Genomic DNA, 24,713 nt, shown 5'->3' with positions numbered 1-24,713 from the left:
AAAACTGAATTATAACGAGTCAAAAATCAAGAACTGAGTTATAACTATGTTAAAACTATAAAAATTAAATGATTAATTTTATGAGAGAAAATATTAAAAAAAATCATATAAATTCATCCCTATCAACTTTAAAGGATTTAAATTCATTCTATGGACGTACACATAAGTAATTTTAAAAGAATCTGTAATCCATAATTAAGGGAGAAATATTCCTGGTTTCACATTAATGATGCTCTGGTCGCCCCTAAAAAGGAGGGCTGAGCTTGAAACCAAATTAAGAAAGAGAAATCAGATCATAAATAAGTGAAGTTAGTGTTACGGTTTGGACGACATCGATGGCGTCTCCGGCAGAGCTGAGGAAGATCGGCGTTGAAGGGTTCGGTCTGATAGACAAGTACTTCGGTCCACAGAGACGGGGCGGCGTGGTGGTTAACGGTGGAATGGACGAACCGCCCGTGAACCGTAAAGATGCACCATACGGGATCGTGGTCGTCAGCTGCACTGCCAACAAGGCTTCAAAAACCCATCAGACTCGTTGGGGCAGATCCCTTAAATCTTAATTAAACCCTCCAGCACGTAGGTTTACACCTTATCGATCATCTTCTAATATCATATGTATGATATGTGTGTGTATTTGTGTAGCGAGAAAAAGCAGCTCGGAGACCTGCAAATATATGCGAAGATCTTCTGAAGCTTAGGACTGATGGATCTCATGTATATTGATATATCTGTACTTATAACTTGGAGTGCAAGTTATATATGAAAAGTTCCCTTCATTTACCAATTAATTAACCACTTGCTCTCTCTACAAACACACACAAAGACTATATATCTCTCTTGTGTGTTTAATTAGTAATCCTTGAAATCAAGCTCGCATCCCTAATCTATTTTCATTTTGTTGAAGAACGTGCAAGTTTTTGCGTATTGTGGGTTTGGTAGTTTTCAATACATTCGATCCATACTTAAACTGAGAACAGATCGGCGAGATGAAGGAGACGGTTGCAAGAGGGAGAACGCATTATACACACATTGTTTATTCATATAAACACATAAATATATGTTTATTCATATGCACACAATTTTTTCAAGAAAATTTTTGGCCATCTATATATCACTCTCACGAATTCAATCTTGGATTGGATCCATCCAATACAACAGCCATCTTTGTAACCCCTGCTCCAAATCAAGAATTATTGCCATCCAACTTAAGTTCTCAAACAGCAAAATCAAATTGTAACCTCGCCGCCGGCAGGTCTGCCACTCCATCGGTCACCGATCGTTCCAGGCCAGTCACATCGACTACGATATTCCGCCGCTTCCCTCGCAAGGTTTATAATTTTTCTTTTCTGTACATTAACCGTCTTTGATGTATATTGATTTCAGAAGATATCGATGATATGATTTCAGAAGATGATTCTGATTGTTTTTTCCCCCGTGGATGTGGAAAATTTAATTTGAGTCACGTGCATGCTCTATGACGAAATTCTTAACACTATTGATCCACATTTAACAGTTTTAAATAAGAGGGACTAACGGGTTTTATAGCAGAAACTAAAAAGACATTAAAAAAAGGTTCACAAAGTAAAATTTCTTCTGCCATTATTTTGCTGTAGAGATGTCAAATTTTATTATTATTATTATTATTATATATGTTTTCCTCTTATTATTTTCATTTCTTTTTTTTTCACCCGTAAAAAATTCGAAACCCCTTGTGAACGGGTTGTTCTAGCCAGTTACCCCTGAAAACGCAAATTTTTTTAAAGCTTTCGACCATGTTAATCTTAGCAGAATTTAGAATAAAAATAGAATATTGATGAATGACTTGCAAATAATTATTTCATTCATTCAAAAATATAAAGTATTTTTTAAAGAGTTAGATATTAAAAATATAAGACTTTTTTTTATTTTTTTAAGGTATAAGTTGATAAAAAAAGTGTAATCATTACCTTTTCCTTCAAAAACATCTCTCATTAATAAATTACTTTATATTTATTTTAGAGTGAAATATCATATTAAATTGAGTAAATATAAAAAGATTGTATTAATTTAAAATAAGTAACTATTTTTTTATATGGTGAGATTCAATTAAAAATATTTTATATTTTTTAACAAAAGGAGTAAGAAATTAAAGAAGTATTTTGCAAGGGGAATTAGATTCATCTTGTTGTCTGTGCTGTTTCGTTTTCCATGAAAACTGGGGTGATATAATTTGAGCTTAAAAGGATCTCTGGGACTAGCAGATTCTTTCCCAGTGCTCTTCATGTAGTTTTCCTCATCTCAAACCTAAATGATGATATTTGTTCCCTTCTTTTGTTTTGGTTTGTTCTTAGTTCTGAAAAATATGTTCTTAATATATATATATATATATATTTATACGAATGAAGTTGAAACTTATTAAATTTTTGGACAAAATTAATGAGATTTAAGTTTTTTTTAATTATCATAAAACATATTGAAAGTGATTTATAAATAAGATCAGATGGAGTACACATCAAATTTAATTAAAAAAGGTCTATTTTTACCGTTTGTATGCCCCCAAAGAATTAACCTATATGTACGGAATTGTCCCAAGAAAAAACCTATATATACAGAATCGTTTTAAATTCAACATTTTTCATACTCCCTTGTTCAAAATGTAAGGCATTTTTTGAAGAGTTTGATGTTTAAAAATATAAGACATTTTTAGTTTTTTGATATGTAATTATTGTCTTTTTTTAAAAGTACCCCTATTAATAATGAATTTATATTTATTGTAAGGGGTTTAATAGGGATAAATATGAAAAGATATAGTTAGTTGAAAAGTATATAACTACTTTATTAGGAAAAAATTTTGATTAAAAATGCCTTATATTTTTAAATGAAGGGAGTATTAATTAATTGTTGAATTTCAAAAGCATCAAAAGTGAAGTTAAAAAATGTGTATAGGTTACAAACGTGGAAAGAATGAATATAAAGAAAGAGAATAAAAAAATTTGAGTATTTAATTTAAAAATGATAAGAAAATCAAGATCACAGAGCTTGTAATAGACTTGACGTGGGATCCTGCATGTTAAACTCATAAATATTTTTTCTACAGAATTTGGATATATATTTAGTAATTAAATATTGGAATGACAAATAACATATTAGCACAGGAGGAAAAATGGCTTCTTGTCATATACATTAGCATCTCATACCATATATACGGTATCTAAAAAAGTGTAAAGATTTCCTTTGTACAATCATTGTTTGTGGTATATATTCCTAACTAAAGGGAAAAGGTCGGTTCAATGTTTAGACGAGTGGAGAGAAATTATTCTTAAAACCAATAATGAAGAAATATTCTTGGTTATTATTATACCCTAAAGCAATTAAAACCAGTTTGGATTTCTATAGAAGGAGACCTGAACTTCTTACTTTGCAAAATAAGAACCCAACTCAATAACAAACAAAGTCATGTTTTAGATTTCTGTTGCATTATTTCCAGTTAGATAAGGTTCAAGGTTGCATGGTTCTTTTTTTTTCTTTTTCTTTTTCTTTTTTTTCATTTCCCACTACACCAAATGATGGCTATGTTTCTTGTAACTTGTAGGATACTCTTGTACATGTGATGTGAACAGATTAAAGAAAAAAAACAAAATCAATAACAGGGGAATTTGATTCCTCCCCACTAATTTTCTGCACAAATATCGTTATGTTCTTATCAAGAATAAAATTAATTATTGAAAAAAACTTATATACTTAAAGTGCTTCTATCCAATTAAATTAAGATATGTGGATCTTTTATAGATTATTTATTCTATAATAAATTTTTGTTATTAATTAAACTAATATATTATGATCCACATGTCATGATTTGATTAGATATAAGCATGTTAAGTATATAATTCTAAGTGCAAAAGTCTTGCCGTTATTTTTTTTTTTTGTGCATATATCATCACCACACAAGTAGTATCAATTTCATTTTAATTCGTTTCTCTCCAGTGTATTTTACTCTAAGAAAAATTATAACCTCTGTTTCATTTTAATCAAAACTCAACAAATTAATTTAATTTACTTGCTTTCTATTTATTATTAAGGCTGAAATGTACTTCTTGTTCTATTTCTTTCAGTTTTGTTTGAGAATTTGGACGTTAAGCAATAGCTGAGGAAGTTGCTATAATTTTGATATTCTCAATTGTCAATTAAATATACTGTAGTAACAACTTTTTTATATTTTTTAAAAAATAATTTGTACTTAGCGTGTGTCTTTATTTTGTTTTATTTTTTATTTTGCTCAAACTTTACCTTGTGTCTAGCTGGTCCATTTAATGTGTGAGTATGAGTAACACTTATAATATAGTACATGTTATTTACAAATCGTCAATGACGCCTAAAGTCATGATCATCAATATTCAACACACGGTACAATTAAAAATATAAAATACTTTTAAAAACTATTTGCCAAATGCATCTACACCCCTGTTATGAGACCATTACTAAAGACTAACAAGTTGGGGTGTATAACGTACTTGTTATAAAATCAGGACTCTTTCTAAGCTTAGGCAAACTCAAATCTAACTCTAATACTACTTTATTATCGGATCATTATTCTCTCTCCAAAAGACTAACTTATTGAAGTGTACAGTGTACCTACTTATATAAATAGGTTTCTTCCCAAATTCTTTTGGGACACAATAACCCACACACAATCGTAAGTTTTTAACGAAGAGAAGACTTCAATTGTTAATTGTTATTTTTTGTTTGTGGTTAAAAAAAAAAAGAGGCCAAAGCCCAGTAGAGGAGACTTCAATTATTAGACACGTGTGTGTGTGATTCGTTTGCGCTTCCCCTTCTCGATCTGTACAAAGATGAAACCGAATTTAAAGTATTTTAACACATAGTGATTGAGAAATTTGTTACTCGGTGGGTTGGTCCAACTTACCTAATCAATTAACTCATTTATAAAAAATGAAACAAAAATAATAGCTTAATTATGGGCAAGTAAAGTGGCCTTTTCAATTTTTTAAAAATTAAAATAAAAAGGGCTTCCAACATCTGTTTCATATAATATCTTATGAAACCAAACCTTAATATCACTTTATGAAAGGCGAAGTTTAAAAAATAGGAGAATAGAATAAATAGGCAAAGAGTGACAGAAAAACACCCTCATAATTTAAGTTTATAAATATTCTTTTATTTTCTTATATATAATTTATTAATTCCAAGATATAAAGACTCTGAACATCAACTCAAATTCATATACATACGTCAAGAAATATTTTCTCATTATGAAGTTAAATTTGATGCAGGAGAGCCTCTCGTAGGTTGGCCCACAAGAAGATGCTAGTGAGAGGAATCAACCATGTGGGTGCCTATAAAGGGTGCCCTGGAGCTTGTTCCTCCTTAAAAACAAAGGAACATATCATCATAGGAGAGTTGTGAACAAATCATCATCATCATCATCAGTTTGATATGGCATCACCAGCAGAGCTGAGAAAGATCGGGCTTGAAGGGTTCGCGCTGATAGACAAGTACTATGGTCCACAGAGAAGGAGCAACGTCGTCGTTTATGCAGACATGATCAACACTAAAGATTCTGCACCTCCCAAGCCCCCAAACCTCCAGTTCCATCCACTCGCTGGGGTAGATTCCTTAAATCTTATTAAACCCTCCAACACCTTAAATCTTATTAAACCCTCCAACACATACATTTTGCTCTGTGCTCCATCATCTGTTTATATTTATGTATGTAGCAAGAAAAAGGAGCTCAGAGACCTGCTGCAAATATATATGTGTGCGTGTGTGAAGGTCTTCTGATGAAGACCCTGTCTCGAGTATTATATCTGTGTCTGTCTGCTGTATTGCTTCATCTGTTTAGTTGATGTTATGCGTGTGTGTGTGTGTGTGTGTGTGTGTGTGTAAATATATCTGTGGTGTTCCGCGCTGGGCGCGGCTCTCACTTATATTTGGATTGGTGCCTTGATTACTATTTGTCTCGGTGAAATCCTAGCTAGGCATGGTACTATTTCCATATTCCGATTATTATTTTTTATTTAAATACTCTAAAGTTGGGATCGGAAAATTTAGGTGAAGTTTTCTTTCTTTTTTTAATATTTTTGCTCGGTTTATTATTTTTAAAAAATATAAAGTCATTTCTCTCTCTTTCTTTAAAAAAAAATCAACTAATATACCGATTTTAATTTCAAAGGATTTAAATTTAATTTTTTTGTATTGAAATTCCTCAGCTGTCAAACTAAAACCATGAGCCGCGCACGAGCACACATATATATCGAGTATATATAACACCTGCTCGAAAATATAAATAATAGAAACTGGTTTGGGGAAATTGGGATTTTTTGAGAAGCGAGTCAAATATCCTAAGTAAGTTGCCTTCATTTATTTTCTTATATTTCATAAATGGCCTTGGTTATTTAAAAAAAAAAAAAAAAACTCCCTCAGGCGAGGTCTAATTCTGAAGCAGTCATGATTGGTATAGTGCTGTGATATATTTTTTAGCCCTCATGTAAAAACTCTGTATTTTTAACTCGTGATTGTTGTTGACCAGCAAGTTCTATCTTGTGACTTTTTAATTACTAATCTAATTATCCAAACAAACCCGTTTCAAATGACTTTTCAAAAAAAAATTTGGTGTAAAATATAAAACTACCATAAATTTTGATACAGTGGCATATAATTCCCCTCACCTTTAAATGTTTAAAAAATAATTTCCCTAACTTTTAATGTTTTCCCACATACTCCCTTACTATTTTTAACTCTTATCATTATTTTTTTCAAAAAAATCCCTGAAACACCCAAAATTAAGTGGAATTTGTGAGTTTTCTAAAAATAATAAAATAACAATAATAAAGAGCAGCGTGATTACAACAATCACTAAATAATGAGAGCAGTCATGACCACATTGAAGTGTGTTAAAAGAGAAAATTACAATTTTGCTCGTCATTAAAATTTTGTTAAAAAAATAATTAAAATATTTTTTTTGCATATTAGGAGTCATGTATATTGCATTAATTTGATATGACAAACTCTGTTAACAAGATAACAGGGTTATTAACGGTGTGGGTTATGTGGTAAAAAAACGAATAATGGTTATGGTGATTAATTTTAGATGATTAAAGTTGAGAAGTGTTATGCACAGCTATATCAAAATTTGGGAGAGCTTTGTACATTTTAACCTAATTTATATAAGATATAAGTAACAAAATAAAAACTAATATCTATACGTATAAAAGTAAATTAGATATTATGTCCTATCCCATCCAACAAAACCAAATAATATAATATAAAAACAATATCCTCCCCTCCATCGATCCCCTCCCCTCTTTTCTTGAACCAAACACATCTTAAGGTTATCAAATTAATTTTAAAAAATATATCTAAATATAAATCTCATTATAGTAACTAATATTTTACCTATTTCAGTTTGGCAAATAACCTTTTGACATACGAGCTTTTGACAGGCAAATTGAAAACTAAACATCCACACAATTATATATGTATAATGTATATATAAGATATAGTAATAGCTAAATTTGTTGCAGTTTTTTTTTTAAAAAAAAAAGCTAATGATTTGTTATGATCATTAATTGTAGTGAAGGGTAAAATTAAAAAGGAAACTTTTTTTAAAACAAATTTAAAGATATATTATTAACTATCATTCTTCAAGAATTGTGAAGTTCATCAACTTTGCCTTATAATTAGTTCCAGAGGGAGTATACAAAGAGCAATGCGTTGAATATAATTAATTGAATAGGATTTTGTGGAATATCACTATCAAGTGTCCTTGGCAAATAGGACTTAGCGGAATATCACTATCAAGTGTTTTTTGCAATCAATTAATTAATCAATGGATGTTAAATATACTTTCCACTAGGAACGTAATTTTAATAACACAAGATCTCCAGCCGTTTTCTGAACACCGAAAGAATTAAAATTAAAAGAATGGCGACTTAGCTTGCAAGTTAAAATAAAGGAAAGAAGAAATATTATCCACAGGGAGGAATTAGATTCACTACGTTTCCTTCTGGGCGAAGATTGAAAAATAATATGAGCAGAAAGGGATATGTGGTTGGGTTCTTTCCCACAATTCATCATCTTTAATTTTGATCCTTATCTTCACCAAAATCATTCCCAAATTATGATGACATTGAATATGTTCCCGTTACCTATATATATCAAGCTTAAATAAAGGATCGCTTAAATCATTAAAATGCACATGCTAGCATTTAAATTCTTTATATTAAATATGTTCAAGAATAATATACTTCATCAAAATAATTTAAGTCAGTCAGATAAACACATCCCAAACTTTATATATTCGTAATATATTATCTAATTACAAGTTTTTTATATTAATTATTTATAATTAGTGTCTTTGGGGGTAGTCAATTTCATCAAAATAGTTTAGATACATCATTAGCTTTGTATATTTCTAACAACATTGGACTTCTTTATCTCTAATATGTGTGTTGCCGAAACAAGACAAAGGAGATTATCTCAATAAAAATCATGAACTTTTTTAAAGAAATAAAGTTACAGCAGTATCCCAAATATTAATTATACGACTTTCACTAACACTTTACTCATCCAGTACTTTTCCCTACACTAACTACAGAAATAAAGTTAGTGTGGGAATAATCCCTGCACTAACTGCCAATTAATCTTCATTATATTCTTCGGTTCCTTTTTTACTCATCCAGCCCTTTTCCCCAGGTTTCAAAGATTCGCTCTGGAAAAGAATTACTGAACTAGAGCATTTAATACTAATAGCGTTGTTGAATTCTTTATATTAAATATACTTAAATTAAAATAGTATACTTTATTAAAATAGTTCAAGTCAATTGACAGACACATCACAACTTTATATATTTGTAATATATTGTCTAATTACTAGTTTTTTATATTAATTATTTATAATTAATATGCTTGAGAGTAGTTAATTTCATCAAAATGACTTAAACTATTTGCTTTGGTGCATCCTTAAGCTTTGTATATTCTTAATAACGTTGGACTTCTTTATATCTAATATGCATGTTCCCCAAACAAGACAAAGAAGATTATCTCAATAAACATCAATGAACTTTATTAAAGAAATAAAGTTACAACATCATCCCAACATTAATTATATGACTTTCACTGACATTTATACTCATCCAGTACTTTTCCCTGCACTAACTACAGAAATAAAGTTAGTTTAGGAATAATCCTTACATTAATAACTGCCAATTAATCTTTATTCTTCGGTTCCTTACTTTTCCCCAGGTTTCAAAGATTCACGTTTGAATAGAATTACTGAACTAGAGTATTTAATACTAGTAGTGTATTTCCTCAATTCTTATTATAAGGCACATCTAATTATCTCACTAAAATCAAGGGGAGTGGTTAAATCATTAACCTTTTTTAAAAGAACTTTTAATTTTACCCATATTTAAATGAAAAAATTTTAAATTTGCATTACATTCTCTCTCATGATTAACATGTTTAAATAGGGGTAACACTAAAAAAAATATAATTAATAACTCAATAAGTGTCTTATATTAAAAAACATCAATCTCTTTTAGAAAGGTGCATTGTAGTTATAACAAGGACCAGAGAGATAGTGTGCGTGTATATATATTCACACAAATAGAGAAATAATGGTAGTATTGTTGATTATTGTTCTCATTGTTAGTTCTTCTTCAAATTAGTTCAATTTCGCTTATGCTATTGATATAGGGAATTAATATAACATTCCTTTTGTGAATCAACCGAGCTTATAATATAACATCCCTTTGATTCTAAATATAGATGCTTGTTGAAGAGTTGGTTTTCATCGAAAATATAAGACTGGTCCACAATGCATCTTTATCGCTCATATTTATTATTTTTTTTTATACTACCCATATTGATCGCACACAGAAGTAATCAACAAGGGAAATTTCCTTTTTTATAATTAATTCTGCTGTGTTTTTTTGGTTTTGTATTTTTTTTTCTTTTGTGAATTGTATGTTACATTGTATTCTAAGTTTTTTAAAATGTTTTTTTGACTTCGGTAATTAATAATTGTAATATTTTTTTTAGTGATTAATAAAATTGGCTCTCTATTTTAGCAAAAAAGAAAAGAGTAGTTTCTAATAAAAATGATTAAAATGAGGAGTGATATTATTTATATAAACAACTAATTAACTTACCTCATTTCTTAAATTCATATGAATGAATTATTTAGCTTTGGGAGCAATATAATTACAACCATGAGTGTCTTATAACGCATATTCCTGGCAAAAGCGAACTTAGATGTCAATAACATCAATTTGTTTGCAAATATTTTTTCTTTAATTTCCCACCTCTTGTCTGCTTCTTCATGTATGAAAAGTTCCACCGCTCCTAAATATGTGCTCATAAAAGGCTAGCAGCTAGAAAGCAACAATATAAAATTCATTACAGTTTCTGCGCATTTCTTCTCTTTCTTTCTTGTTATATACTCTAGCCATTTGTTGAACTAACCCAATTATTGTGCATGCGGCCACATAAGCAGGCCTTGGCCCAAACTTTGCTCAATCTACTCTCACGAAAGGCCCTCAAAATTTAGTTGGACCTACAGTCTTGTTATTTTCTGAATCTGGATACTTTTTTTAAATAAAAAAACCTAAAACATTTTTATGGTATAAGAACTAGAGTCGGTAATTTAGGCTAGCCTGATGGGCTGGCCCGAATTGGCCCAAAAAATTTTAGATCAGGCTTAAAAAAAAGATGTTTTTTAATGTTCGGGCCTATTTGGGCCGGCTGAATATGCCCGAATACCCGAATAAAACAATTATATTTTTTTAAAAATATATAAAATATAATAAATATTAATTAATTTTTTAAGTTTTAGATCATTTTATACTAAAATACTATATATTTGAGTCCTAGACATCATTTAAGTATTAAAAAAATATATTTTATATTTTTTATAAAATAAAATAATTAATTTCAAAGTAAAAAAATAATTAAAAATAATTTTAAAAATTAAATTCTGGTATTCGGGCTGTCCAAAACTTCAAAAAATTTGGGCCGAGTTTGACTATTCGGGCTTTTTCAAAGAGTCGGGCTTGTTCGGGGTTCAGGCCTATTCGGACCAGGCATATTCAGGCCAAGCTCGAATAGGCCCAGCCCGCTCGAATTCTCGGCTCTAATGAGAACCAACTCATATTGGTTTGGAAAAAGCTATGATTGCTTAAATATCAAGTATTTAATTTATGTAAAATTTAAAATATTTTTTAAAAAGATTACATCTCATAAAAAAACACAAGACACACACACACACATATATATAGTGGCATTGGATATAATATAAGATAGTTATTTGAATAAAAAAATGAGTAGATAGAATAGGTAAAACTTTTCCTCCCTTCTCAAAGACCACTGTTCATCATGGGATGCTTTAAACTGAACTATCTGATTTGTTAATTTATCGGTTCAACCTGCAATTCGATTCAATTTTTAAAACTAACAGGAACTAGATCTAAAATTCAAAACAAAGCAAGAAAGGGGAAAACAAAAGGGAAAATTATTGCTAAGGACCTGGGAAAACAATATTTATTAGAAAGGATCTTAAAATAGTAATTATTGAAAAGGAACAAATATTAGAATATAAATTTTAAAATACAAAGCTATTCTTAATCAGATCTCCTATATTTTCTCTAACCACGTCTCAAATTAAATTTCATAGTTATGTTACTGAAAATGATAAATAATACCAGAAATCAAAGCAAGTAAAAATTTTCTTGTGCCTTTAAAGTATATTGATTTAATTTTTTTTAAAGTAATAATTTTAAAATTAAATTTAATTAATTATTTAAAAGGAAATTATTTTAAAATATGTTTACTTAATTAAATTTAATACTTTTTTTAATCCAAAAAACTTTATTTTTAAAATATTTTCTTTTGTAATTTATGTCCGTTAATTTTGAGGTTATTAATAAGTTTTATATTGAGGTCATAATAGTCAATTATATTTATCTTGGTCCATTAACCTAATTCTAATTTTTATGATCCTTTATAATAAATATTATTTTCTTCAGGTCCATAGCAAAAATTTTCCCAAAACAAAAATATTTTGGCACTCATTACATATATTTATCTGTTGTGTCATTTTCTCTTCAGAATTCTATCATGTTCGATATCGTCAAGTAATCTAAATTTGAGCCACAATAGATCACAAATAACCGAAAATTCTTCCAATATAACTTGTTTTATTTACAATCTCGAACTCGAGTTCCCAAAAATTTCGTCCTGTTTATGGATTTCCCAGTCCCTGTTTTGTGTTAAGTGGACTTAATTATGAAGCATATAATTATCCGCGTCCTTAAGTTACAAAAAGAGAACGTTACACACGTGTGGCAATCTAGTATTTGGGAAAAAATCAATCAAGGACCACTGAAAAAAATTTATATCAGTTAAGAACTATTTATTGTCAAAATTCAAATGGATATTTATCAATTAAAATTAATTTTTTATCAATAAATATCCATTTAGATTTTAACAATAATTTATTTTAAATTAATAACAGTTTAATCGGGCTTTTTTTATTCAGATTTTGACAACAATTAGTCATTGAGTGATATAAAATTTTGATTCTTCATTACTATTCTTCGTTAATATTTTCATCTTTGAAAACGCAATACATACATGCTTGTCCTTTATCTTCTTCGTACTCACTTTTTCGGGGATAAATTGAAAAAAATTATTGAAATAAATATAACTATCATTATAATATATTATTTATTGAGATTTATTTGTCAAAATTTAAGAAATATTTTATATTTATTAGTGATTATTAGAATATTCATTAGTCATTATTATAATTTTCAATAGTTATTATTAGACTATACATATGCGGGGGGTTCAAAAACAAATTTTCATTCTATTAATTTGTTTGGTAACTGTACACAAAGATCTCTGCTACAGGTGGTGGATTGTGTGGGTGATAAATTTACATGAAAACGTAATAACCTAAAAGAATGTATTGATTGGGCATTCATTAGCCACTCTTAGGGTAATTCGTTTCCTTGCACCTTGGTACATCACCTTCCCAATTTTGAGTCAGATCACAGACCTATTCTTGTGTGTATTGACTAGCCTAGACCTTCTAATAAGGGGATTTCTCTTTTCCATTATCAAGCTACTTGGCTTTTGGAAGAAGTTTTATGGAGGTAGTGGAAAATGCTTGGAGTTCTGGAGTGTGGAATGAGAAAGTTGAGTCCCTCTTGCTACTTTTATTAAAGATTGGAACTAGAAAAATGTGGGTGACATTGCAAATAAGAAGAATAGCCTCTTGAATAGAATCCAGGGAGTGGACAGAGCCAAGAGTCATCACGATTCTCATTTTTTTTAGCCCAATTGGAACAGGATTCCTAGAAAGACTACAATAAGACTCTTATCCAAGAGGAACTCGTGGTTTCAAAAATCTTGTTGTAATTGGTTTAAGTGAGGAGAAAATAATAGCAGATTTTTTCATGCATCCACTATAGCGAGAAGGACATAAAATAGAATTGAAGGGTTGAATAATGAAAATGATGAGTAGATTTTTGATAAAGAGGAATTGAAAAAATGACGATAAGTTATTATAAATCTTTATTTGAAAGAGATGACATAGCTGTTCCTGCTTTGTCAACAAGACATCACTTTCCATGTTTGGATGTTGGTGATTTGGAGGAAATCCATCGTGAAGTCAGTAACCATGAGATTAAAAAGGCTGCTTTTGACTTGGGCTCTTTCAAAGCTCTAAGACCAAATGAGATCCAAGCTTTTTTCTACAATAAATTCTAGCGCATTATTGGTGAGGATGTTTGTACCATGGTGAAGAACATTTTTAAGGACTCGGATAGGTTGGAGAATATTAATTCTACTCACTTAGTCCTAATTTTGAAGGTTGGCATACCAAAAACTATAAAAGATTTTAGATCTATCCCATTATGTAATGTAAGCGACAAAATTCTATCTAAAGTACTCCCTTCATCCCAAATTATAAGATATTTTTAGACATTCTCATATACTAATAAACCTCATAAAATACACTTAACAACCTTATCTTTCCAAAATAGAAATATAAGCTTTCAAATATATTTGTCATTTAATATATTAAAAAAATAGAAGGGACGGAAATTAATTATAGAGAGAGAAAATTAAAATTTGTGTATTTAATGAAACTTTAATTTACCCAAAATATTTTATATTTTGAGATGGAGAAACTCATTTAAAAGTACCTTATAATTTAGGATGGAAGGAGTACTAAGTAGGAGAATTTGCAAGGTGATGAGTACTCTAATAAGTAAGCATCAATGTAGTTTCATTGCAAGCAGGTAAATTAGTGATAATATCATTATTGTTCAAAAATTTATTCATACAATGAAGATATCAAAGAAGAAGAAAGGAGATACGGCAGTTAAAGTTGACGTGGAGAAAGCTTATGATCATTTGGATTGGATTTTTTTCACAACACTCTTGCCATATTGGCTTTGATTCCCATACGTGCAAATTTTTCATGTCTTGCATTAAGAGTTTATCTTTTCAAGTTTTATGAAATGTTACTTCTATAGAGAGCTTCAAGCCAACTAGAGGGATTAGACAATGGGATCTCATATCTCTTTATATTTATGCTCTATGTATGGAAAGATTAAATCATGTAATTGAGGATGCTGTTGAGGATCTGCTTTGGACTCCAAACCAAGTTGCTGTAGGTGGTCCAAAAATCTCCTATCTCTTCTTTACTGATGATTTGATCCTTTTTAGGAAAACATCATCCAACCAAGCGGAGACTCTTTGGCATGTATGGAAAGGTTTTATGCAGTATCAAGGCAGAAAATGAATAAGTCGAAGACTAGAGTATGTTTCCTCAAATCTATTCACTTCTCTAAAGCACATGAGTTAAGTAGGTAGATGAATGTGGTCTTAACTAGTGATGTGGGAAAATAGTTGGGCATTCCTCTCATTTATAAAAGGGCTTCTTATGTGTTATTTGCCCCTATTATGGAGATGACTCAAAAAAGGCTTTCTAATTAGAAAGGGAGATTCCTTAATATAGCTGGTAGAGAAACCCTCATTAAGGCAGTACTAGCGACCTTGCCTTCATACCATATACAGATTATGCTCCTCTTAAAAAGACTCCTGGACAAGCTTGAACATATGAGTCGTAATTTCTTCTGGGGTAACGAAGGGAATAGTAGGAAAATCCACCTTATCTCATAGGAAAATGTGACGTAGGAAAGTAAGGATATAGGTTTGGGTATTAAAGGCCTTAGATGACAAAATGAGACTTTCATTATAAAACTTTGCTAGAATCTTGTTAGTGATAAAGATGCTTTATGGTTATATGCATTAAAGACCAAATATAAATGTGATAGCTTTAGCATTTCGAAGATCAAAAAGAGGAAAGAATATGCTTACACTTGAAGAAGAATTTGTGAGGTCTAGATTAAATTCAAGGAAGGGTTGGGGAAAAAAAGTGAGAAATGGTAGGAATACTTCAATCTGTTTGAAAACTGATCTATGATAAATGTACCCCTCATTGAACTTGTAGGGGGAAAAGAGGGGTTTATTAACAAAAATGAGAGGGTTGTGGACTATGTTGATCAAAATGGTTAGTAGGATTTATAAAAGCTTAACTCTTGGCTCTAGCCTAACATATTTGCCTACAGTACCTATGCCCACCCTTCTAGTGAGGAGAGAGGAGAGGATAAATACTTTTGAAAACCATCATCAAATGGGCATTTTAATGTTAAATCTACCTGTTGTTTTGTGTCTTCAGGTATTAAAAAGGAACACTAACAGAATCTAGAAAAAGATTTGGAGATGGTCAATTCTTGAGAAGAGCAAGTCTTTAATGTGGCTGTTTACATATGGAAGAGCTCATACGGTGGAATTAAGACTACAAAGGGGATTAACAATAGAGCAAAGATGCCCTTTTGAGTGCAATTCCTTGGAAGATTCAATGCATTTGATACATGACTATCTGCATGCTACAGATAAGTGGAAGGAAGGAAGTTGTTCAGGAGAGACATTAAAACACCTTCATAAACCTTACTAGAGCTGATTAGGCTAATTGGAACCTCTCTAAAGATGTAAGAAGATGCTTTATGAAAAAGGTGAATTGGGATATTTTGTTTGGTTATATATGTTGGAACATTTAGGTAGAAAGATATGAGAAGGTTTTCTATATTGACTTTATAGATAATCATCACACAACACTCTCTACCTTTTTTAGAGCCTCTTTAGATATTGATCTTATTCACTTAGCCCTTTTTTTAAACTTTGAGACAAATCTTTCTCGAGTTAAAGCTCGTCAAGAGAATGATGTGGTCAAACTTGAGGTAGATGGGTCCGTGAAGGCTGATGGAAAAAGTAGTTGTGGTGTTGTTATTTGAGATAAGAAAGGAAATTAAGTTAGGGGTTTTAGTTGTAAGAATATCAATGTTCCTCCAGCGATTACGGAGATTTTGGCTATAGTTCAAGGCCTTCAACTTTGCTGGTCCATTGGTTTCAAAGAGTTGGATATTTATAGCAATTGTATTCGAGCCATCAAGTTGATAAAATATGCATATATTGCGAAACACCCTTTCAAGGACATTATTGAGAATGCTAGATTGCTTTACCATAGAGATTGGAGGATTTTGATTCATTATGTTAGTATGAATTATAACTTTATTATTGATTATCTTGCTTGTTTAGCTCATAATTTAGTTTCCTATTCGTATTTATGATCTCTCCCCACCTCTACATCAAGAGGCAGCAGCAGATGGTTGTGTTGAACCTCAGAGTTTGTATTACTCTTTTGATTAATAAATGCATCTTTTAATTAATAAAAAAAGGAACTATACATACATAGATACATACATACATATGTATTTATGTATGTATAGATACACATACATACATACATACATGTATATGTTATAAGTTTTTCACATTGATAAAATACTGTACTTTTTCAAATTTCCTTTTCATCTCTCCTAACTTCTTTCAAGCAATAATATTTGATTGAGGCAGATAATCATATAGGGATGGGTCATTCATATTGGACTTCAACTGCAATGAAGTAATGATAATTGATTCGTTAATAGTTACGTGAAGTGCGTCGAGGAATGGAGCTGGATATTTTAGATATTTTACAAAATCTCCACGTACGTCTAAATATCTTCAAGCAGTAACATTGGAATTTCAGACATGACTTCAACCGCAACGAAGTAATGATAATTAATTTGTTAATAATTATGTGAAGCACTTTGAGTAATGGAGCTAGATATTTTCCAAAATCTCCACGTACGTCTAAATATCTTAAAAGTTTATAATATCATATTGTACAATACATTTAATATTTATTTTCTCCTATCATGCATGAATCATATATGGGAGAATGATAGATGGGTTTTAAATGGATCAATTAATTTAAATTAAGTCTTAAAGTATCAAAGTCTAAAAATTTACAAGTTTGACTCTCAATTTTATAATTTTATTATGACAAATTTATAATTTGTGTTTCAAACTTTAACAAAAAAATAAATTTATTTATTCTTCAATCATATTAAAATTTAAAAAATAAATTGTAAATTCGTCACTGCAAAGTTGAGAGTTTAACTTGCAAATTTTTAAAATTTAATATTTTAGAATTTAATTTAAATTAATTAGTCCTCTTGAGACTTCTTAGCCATTCTCCCATCACATATTGATATGAAGTGATTCTTAATATGTGTATAATATTTTCTCTAGTACTATTTATAAGTTACTTCTATGATTTTCACCAAAATAAGAAAAATCTTAAATATTATTGATTTTGTCTAAAACTTTAACAAATTTTTAACTTTACTTCTATTAAATATACCTACATGGCTACTTTAAAAATAAAATACTTTAACATTTGATAAACTTTTTAATATTTAATAGAGGAAAAATGATAAAAAATAAATATAATAATTATTAAGGTGCTTTGGGGCGAGACGAGAATTTGCTTAGTCCTTCCACAGAAAAACCCATCCTTAATCTTGTGCCTGAATTAAATATTATTTTTTAATAAACTAAATTAATTATTATTGCTTAAAATAACTAAGAGAGAAGAAAAAGAGGCTTAAAAAGTGTCATACCCCATTCTTTTTTTTTTCCTGGGACAGAAGTGTCATACCCTATTCATATGAAAAGCTTATATTAATATATAAACAGTCCTAATAATAACTAAATATAAAATATTCTTCAAATCTTCATAGAATAAATATTAAAGATAACAAATTTCAACAAAATAAATCTTAGTAAATTATATATCCTAGCACTCTCTCTCAAATTCAATATACTCTTGAGTTTTTAATAACTTGCTTTGCTTAAGAATAAATCTCAATATAATATACTGTAAACCTTTTTCAAATTCAAGATGCCCTTAAGTTTGTGACAACTTGCATTACTTAAAAATAATTCTTGAGAGCTTTTCATATTAACAGAGTCGGCACTTTTTAAAATTTTCTTTTTTTTTTCTCTCTTGACTTCTGTCAACTATGATGAAACGAATAAAGGGACCGTCTAATCTCAAAGAATACTGGTCGACGTGAATAAAAAAGAAAAAGAAACATTTTTGTAAAGGAACTGGATCCATAAAGAACTTGGAAATGCATCCCTTTGGTTTCTTCTTATAGAGCTGTTTCTCAGATATGTATCTATTGGAAAACCCAAAATAACCTCCCAAAAACCCAAAAAAAAAAAATGAAACAACACAAACAAATATATACATTCATCACACAGACTGTGTGTGTGAGTGTGTGTGTGTTGGGGGGGATATTGGATAGAGTCAGTTAAAATTAAAGTTAGTTTGCAATCACTGCCAAAAGATATTCTCCTTTATTTTTAATATAATTTTCCTGATTAAAAGTACTGTACAATATGATATTCTAAACTTTCAAGATATTTAGACGTACGTTGAGATGTAAAAATATCTAAAATATCTAGCTCTATTCTGCAAGGTGCTTCACATAATTATTAATGGATTAATTAACATAACTTCGTTGCATTTCTTAAGTCATGTCTGAAATTCCAAAATCCTTAACTTTTCAGAAACGGAATCATTAAGATGGGTTTCTCATGTCACCCGCAATTGCCGGCCAGTCTCCCACTGGCAAAGTTACTATCTCAATGTCACTATATTATACTGGCTTTATTGTTCAAATATATATAGGAGAAAATAAATAATTCATATAGTTCAAGAAAATTAGTTAAATATAATAATTGTACTTGAAATGATGTAATTAATGAAATAAATTTATCTAGTGAAAATAAATATGAACTTTATAAGGGACAATTTGAAAAAAAAAAGTGAATAAACACTTCTTGAAATTTATAGTTTTACTTATAAATAAAAACAAGGAGATACTGAATACTAGATTACAAGAGAGAGAGAGAGATACCAAGTGAGTGTAGCACAAATAGCAGGGGTCTTGCCTTTAAGCATCACTTTGGGATTCAATTTTTGGGAGTATGTATGAAAAAATATCTTTTAAGAAAGGATAACCCCTTAAAAGACCCTCAAATCCCTTCAAGAATTACCCCCCGAGGAATTTTTGGATAACCCAAAAAAAGAGAGAGAAACTCCTAATGATTTCCGTTATATTTGATAATAGAGGAAGTATTATATCTAGAGCAGCTAATTGGAACAAGCCGGGCCTAAAATTCTTGAATGCATAAACAGACTATATAACCAAACTTAATATATCTGGTTTTCAAGATTATTTGAGATGACCTGAATATCTAAATTATTAGAGCTTTTTTTTTAATCCTATTTTATTTAATTTTATTTTTTTGAGTTAATTTCAATTTTTACTTTAAAAATTTAAGATTTTTCAAGCAACTCACATATTTCTTGCCTTTACTTTACTAGTGTAAGACTAAGCATTAAAAAAGTAAAAATAAAAATATATGAAGTAACCTTTTGTATTTATTTTTCATTAACATTTGTTAAAAAAATCAAAACAAACAGTTGTTTGAAACTTTATTTGAGTGTGAAGTGATGTGAAAATTGGAAATCTCGAAGATGGTTTGTGAATAAAAAGTGAACGTTAATTTTACTTTCTTTATATGAAAAATATATATGAGTTGGGTTTTGGGGACTAATCTCTGTTGACTAATTTCATTTTTCCTTTTATTGTTTAAAAAAATAAAGTTTCTGGGTTAAATTCGTTGGTTCAGGCTTGTTTGGGCAACATGAATAAATTCAAAGTAAAGAAAAAATTTTAAATTTTCAAATTCAATTCTGAATTATTCAAGCTAGCTCATTGAGTTATTTAACCTAAATCAATGGCTCTATTGGATCCAAGAGAAAAAATGGAAGGCTTCGTTATATTGTATGAACTTAAACAGAGGTAGAGAAAATTCTCGCACGATTTGAAAAGTACAAGGGATTCAATTGTAGTCACACACACAATATTCGAACATGTAATTTATTGATTATATTGACACAACACGCATTCAAATTATTCATCACCAGAGTCCAGACCAGAGCGAGATTCCACATGAAAACGAGAGCAGATTGAATGAGTTAAGTTAATTAATTTAAAGAAGCCACGAAATTATTGACTTCCAGCTATCTAGAAGGTGACGAAGTTAGGAGAAAAAGGTGAAAATTGCAAAAGATTATCCCCTTTAATATTCTGCATTCTTATTGGTCCATCAAAGGTTTTCACCCATACCCACACATGAACAAGATGATAGATTTGTTCACTAATTTGCGAATTCTTCTTGATAATGATTTCGGAATAATTTATTTCCTTTCCCTCGTCTCCATTTTTTTGGTACGCGACGTAAATTCAAAAAGATAAGTATTCTTGTTGATTTTTTTGGTAACATCGATATCTGGGAGTAATTAATGCAAAATTGTGAATTTATCTCCAAACTATTATATCACCTTTAAATTTTTATATGGACCTGATGCATCACATTATTCATGCTCCATCTAATAAAAATAATATTAAATATAAATTTATTCTATACATTTTGTTATAAAAATAAAGTCATTAAAAATAATGACATTTAAGATTTAGATCTATTGAATTGATGTGATTTTATTAGATGGAATATGAATGGCGTGATATACTAAGTCTGTGCAAGAATTTCTCGACTGGTATTTATTCCAAAGTTGAATTTGATATTATCCTATGTATTATATTATATAGCTAAGGGCATTGATATTAATCATTCTGAAAAAAATTATTAGTTATTATATAATTTTGATTTGATTTAAAACTCAACCTTTAAATTTTGACTAAGTTCAACTAAATTTTTATAATTTTAATTCAGTTAAAATTCAGTCTCTTAATTTGACTTAGTAAGGCTTAGTCCTATAGTTTTAACAATTTAAAATATCAATTTATATATTTTTTAAAAAAATAAAATTATAAAAACTAAAGTTATTTCTTGAAACTTATGAACTAATGTCTTAAATGACAAATTGTAATGATTAAGTTCTGCAGAAAAAGTTTAAGGATTTTTTTTTCCCGGACCAACGAGAAAGTTTAAGGATTAAGGTTTAAGGATTAAGTTTCAAGAAAGTGAAAAATATAAAATTAAGTTACACCAAGCTAAAATTTAAACACTGAGCTGCAACTAAAACTTAAATACTGAGCTAAAATTAATGAATGAAACCTGATCTTTAAACATATATATTTATCTTGCCTACCCACCAAAAGATGAAAAGCATATAATTTTATTTACTGTTGGGAGGGAGCCAGGGAGGGATCAATGTAAAGCTTATTTGAGAAGCTGAATTGGAACAAAAACCTGAATTAACTTGCAATATTCATGATTGTGTTTGTGATTTGTGAAGTGGACCGGCCTCAATCCTCATGCATGCATTCACCCGATCATAGTTCATAAAATGAACCTAACTATATTCATTTTCATATAATTCCATAAAATACTTCACAATTTTTAAACATTCGTGTTCTCAAGCATATGCATATATTTGAGGTGATTTAACTGTTAAATAAAGTTTGTAAATTTATATATAATTTGCATATGATATAAATATTTTTTTAGTCATGGGCAGCTCATTTTAAACTTTAATTTATACAGGCACATACACGACATACAATCTAGAAGAATCTAATATAATCATGAAGATCTCTTAATGTTTGAAATTCAAACTTATTAATTAATTGGCTGATTCAGATTATTGTGCATGACTTATGAAATACGAGTATACAGAATATGAAGATCAGGAAGGTATATATTCGTCACAGTTCATTTACGAAATACGTCAATCATTCATGTGTGTGTTTGTGTTTTGGTCAACACATTAAGGCCAACCTTTTAATTTTAGATCAGACAATTAAATCATGTTGATCATTGATCACTAATGACCCTCATGTCTCTCATGGTATCTTCACACGAATCTTCCTACATAGCTTGCACGACACGCACAGTAGTTAATTTTCTTTTAATACAATGTTTCATTACTTTCTAAAAAAAACAAAGAAAGAAAGAAAAATCTTCGTGATTGGACATTTTATTTTCAGTTTTCAAAATTTTTTAAAAAAGACTACTAAAATTATTGTGAGAATTACATGATGTGGAAAATCCATATATTCGAAAAGAGCCACTTGATGGTGAGGTCCACTATCCCCTTGGGTCGTAGTTATCCCTTATTCCTCCATTGTTAGGGTGTAGAATCTCCTTCTTCAAACCAAAGAAAAATAAATATTACTCAATAGGTTGACACGAAGCTAGATTAAATTATTTATGCCACATCCCATCCACAGAATTTCAATTTTATCAACACCACTACTATTCTCTCACTTGACCCACGATTTAACACATCTCTCCCTCATGATTCTGTAATTTCTATTTCCAATATGCGAAGCTGACTCATGAGTAGAACTTATCCGTTTCAGCCTAAAGCTAGAAGTTCCCTTCTAAAACAAACCATTTTATGCAAGAACTTACGGTGAGAATCTCTGGCGCATTTAATTTGCATGTAATCTTCATTTGAGATATGGCACAAACAATAGAATAATTATCTACTTCATCACACTTGTTAATTTGATTCTCAGGAATAATATGGCGAAATATGGTCCCACAATGAGGGAAGCTACTGTATCATTGCTTTATATATAAAATGGGCATGAGCTTCAGCTTCTGTACTCAAAGCGAATTCAAGCACAAGTCAGTTCCTCTTAGAACTTTTTCTGAGTTTCTCTTTTGAGTGCAGTTTCAGAAGCAGGCAAGAGCAAAGCTAAACAATGGCACCTCAGGTGGAGATTGCAAAGATATTCGGTCGACAAAAGAGTTTGGAAAACCCTCGGGCGCCTCAGAATCTGTGCCAATACAAGTTCTATCCAACTTACATGACTGCCACCACAGTAATTCAGCTGCAACCAGACGATGATCTCATTAAATGCAACGAAGCTGCTTCAAGGTCCTTCAAACGAGATAGCCGAACGGAGCTCAGCCACACAGGTTTGGTGGGTTAGTAAGATTGAAGAACATGATCATCACCACCAAAATTTCACCTTTTTGTCTCAAACTAGCTAGCTAGCAGGTAGTCAATAACCAGTAGCTTAGATATTTTCTTTTGTCTTCCTTTTTCATGGCGCTTAAGGCTTTTTCCAGATGACCAGATCATAGGCCAGTATAATACTATTGTACTACATACATATATATATATATGTATTAATGCATCTTGAAGCTTAACAGATATAGGCCCAAGATCAAGGATCTTCTTGCATCTCCAAGATCTCTAAACTTCTCCCTAGGCTCATATATGTATGTATGTATGTATGTATGTATAACTCCCTGCAAATCATGTGCAGAGCGAAGTTATTGCTGATGTATATTCGTATATCAGCCAAGTTTAATTTGTTCTTATAATCTTACTGCTTCTCTAATGAGATCTTCGTTGTAGTAACCGGTTCGGATTAACTGAGACCTCAAGGTCAAGAATTTACCTCGAAAAAGAAGTTGCGAAGCCAAATTATTAATGGACACCTATTCGCTGTGCTTGACTTAAATCTGATTTTAATCGCGCAAACTCTGAGATCATTAACAAATGCATGCCTGAGATGCTGTTCAATTTTTCTAAAGTTTATTTGTTGAATTAATAAATGAATAAATTCTGATCTGTGTTAAGTTTCATTTTTTTTCTTCTTGGCTTTCTTTTCGATCAAAAAATCACTGGACTTTGCCTTATTCTTTCGTTAAAGGTAGGGGATATAAATTCATTAATTTATGAACATGCAAACCAGTGTTATATTCTTGATTTAAACTACATATAGTTTTCACTTAAATAAAAATTATTAACCGCACGAAAGTCATGCAGTTGATCCCCTAGGTGGAATAAGATAAGGTTGTCGTTACTGTAAAAATTATTAACGGTAGGGGTAAAGATTAAATTCAGTAGACTGTGAACCTACCCCAGGCTCTCAGCAACAACCTATGCATGACACACAAAGAGCAGCAGGTTAAAGGGTCTAGAATCAGAATTTTTGCAAGGGAGTGGGTGTAAGAGAGAAACGATATGTGAAATATTGACGTATTTGTTATTCGGTTCGGTTGGCCCATGGAAGCATATTTCATGACTCGTGGAGACAGCATATTTTCCACTTCAATTGAGGTGACAGAAAGTTTTTGTTCTTTTAGAGTTACGCTCAACTCCCTTTGTGGCAAAATAACATACTACAAATTTGAGGGCAAAAGTTAGTAGTAACTAAAATACAATTGTCAATAATTTTGTGATATTTAATTATAAGAAA

General features: G+C 30.3%; 2 long non-coding RNA genes across 2 annotated transcripts; both read left to right on the top strand.

The window, feature by feature from the left end:
• Positions 1–282: 282 nt before the first annotated feature.
• On the top strand, positions 283–5,947 carry LOC129309738 (uncharacterized). The gene is made up of 2 exons (XR_008592955.1): positions 283–1,328; positions 5,271–5,947. It is a non-coding gene; the product is annotated as an uncharacterized LOC129309738 (long non-coding RNA).
• A 15,991-nt stretch (positions 5,948–21,938) lies between these two features.
• On the top strand, positions 21,939–23,869 carry LOC129309909 (uncharacterized). Its single transcript, XR_008592972.1, has 2 exons — positions 21,939–22,909; positions 23,016–23,869. It is a non-coding gene; the product is annotated as an uncharacterized LOC129309909 (long non-coding RNA).
• Positions 23,870–24,713: the final 844 nt, after the last annotated feature.

This window comes from Prosopis cineraria, unplaced genomic scaffold (assembly GCF_029017545.1).
Source record: "Prosopis cineraria cultivar Desert tree isolate PC_DT_omini unplaced genomic scaffold, ASM2901754v1 PC4, whole genome shotgun sequence".
NCBI classification, from domain to species: domain Eukaryota; kingdom Viridiplantae; phylum Streptophyta; class Magnoliopsida; order Fabales; family Fabaceae; genus Prosopis; species Prosopis cineraria.
The sequence above is the reverse complement of the archived record's forward strand: the minus strand, read 5'-3'. Positions and strand labels throughout refer to the sequence as shown.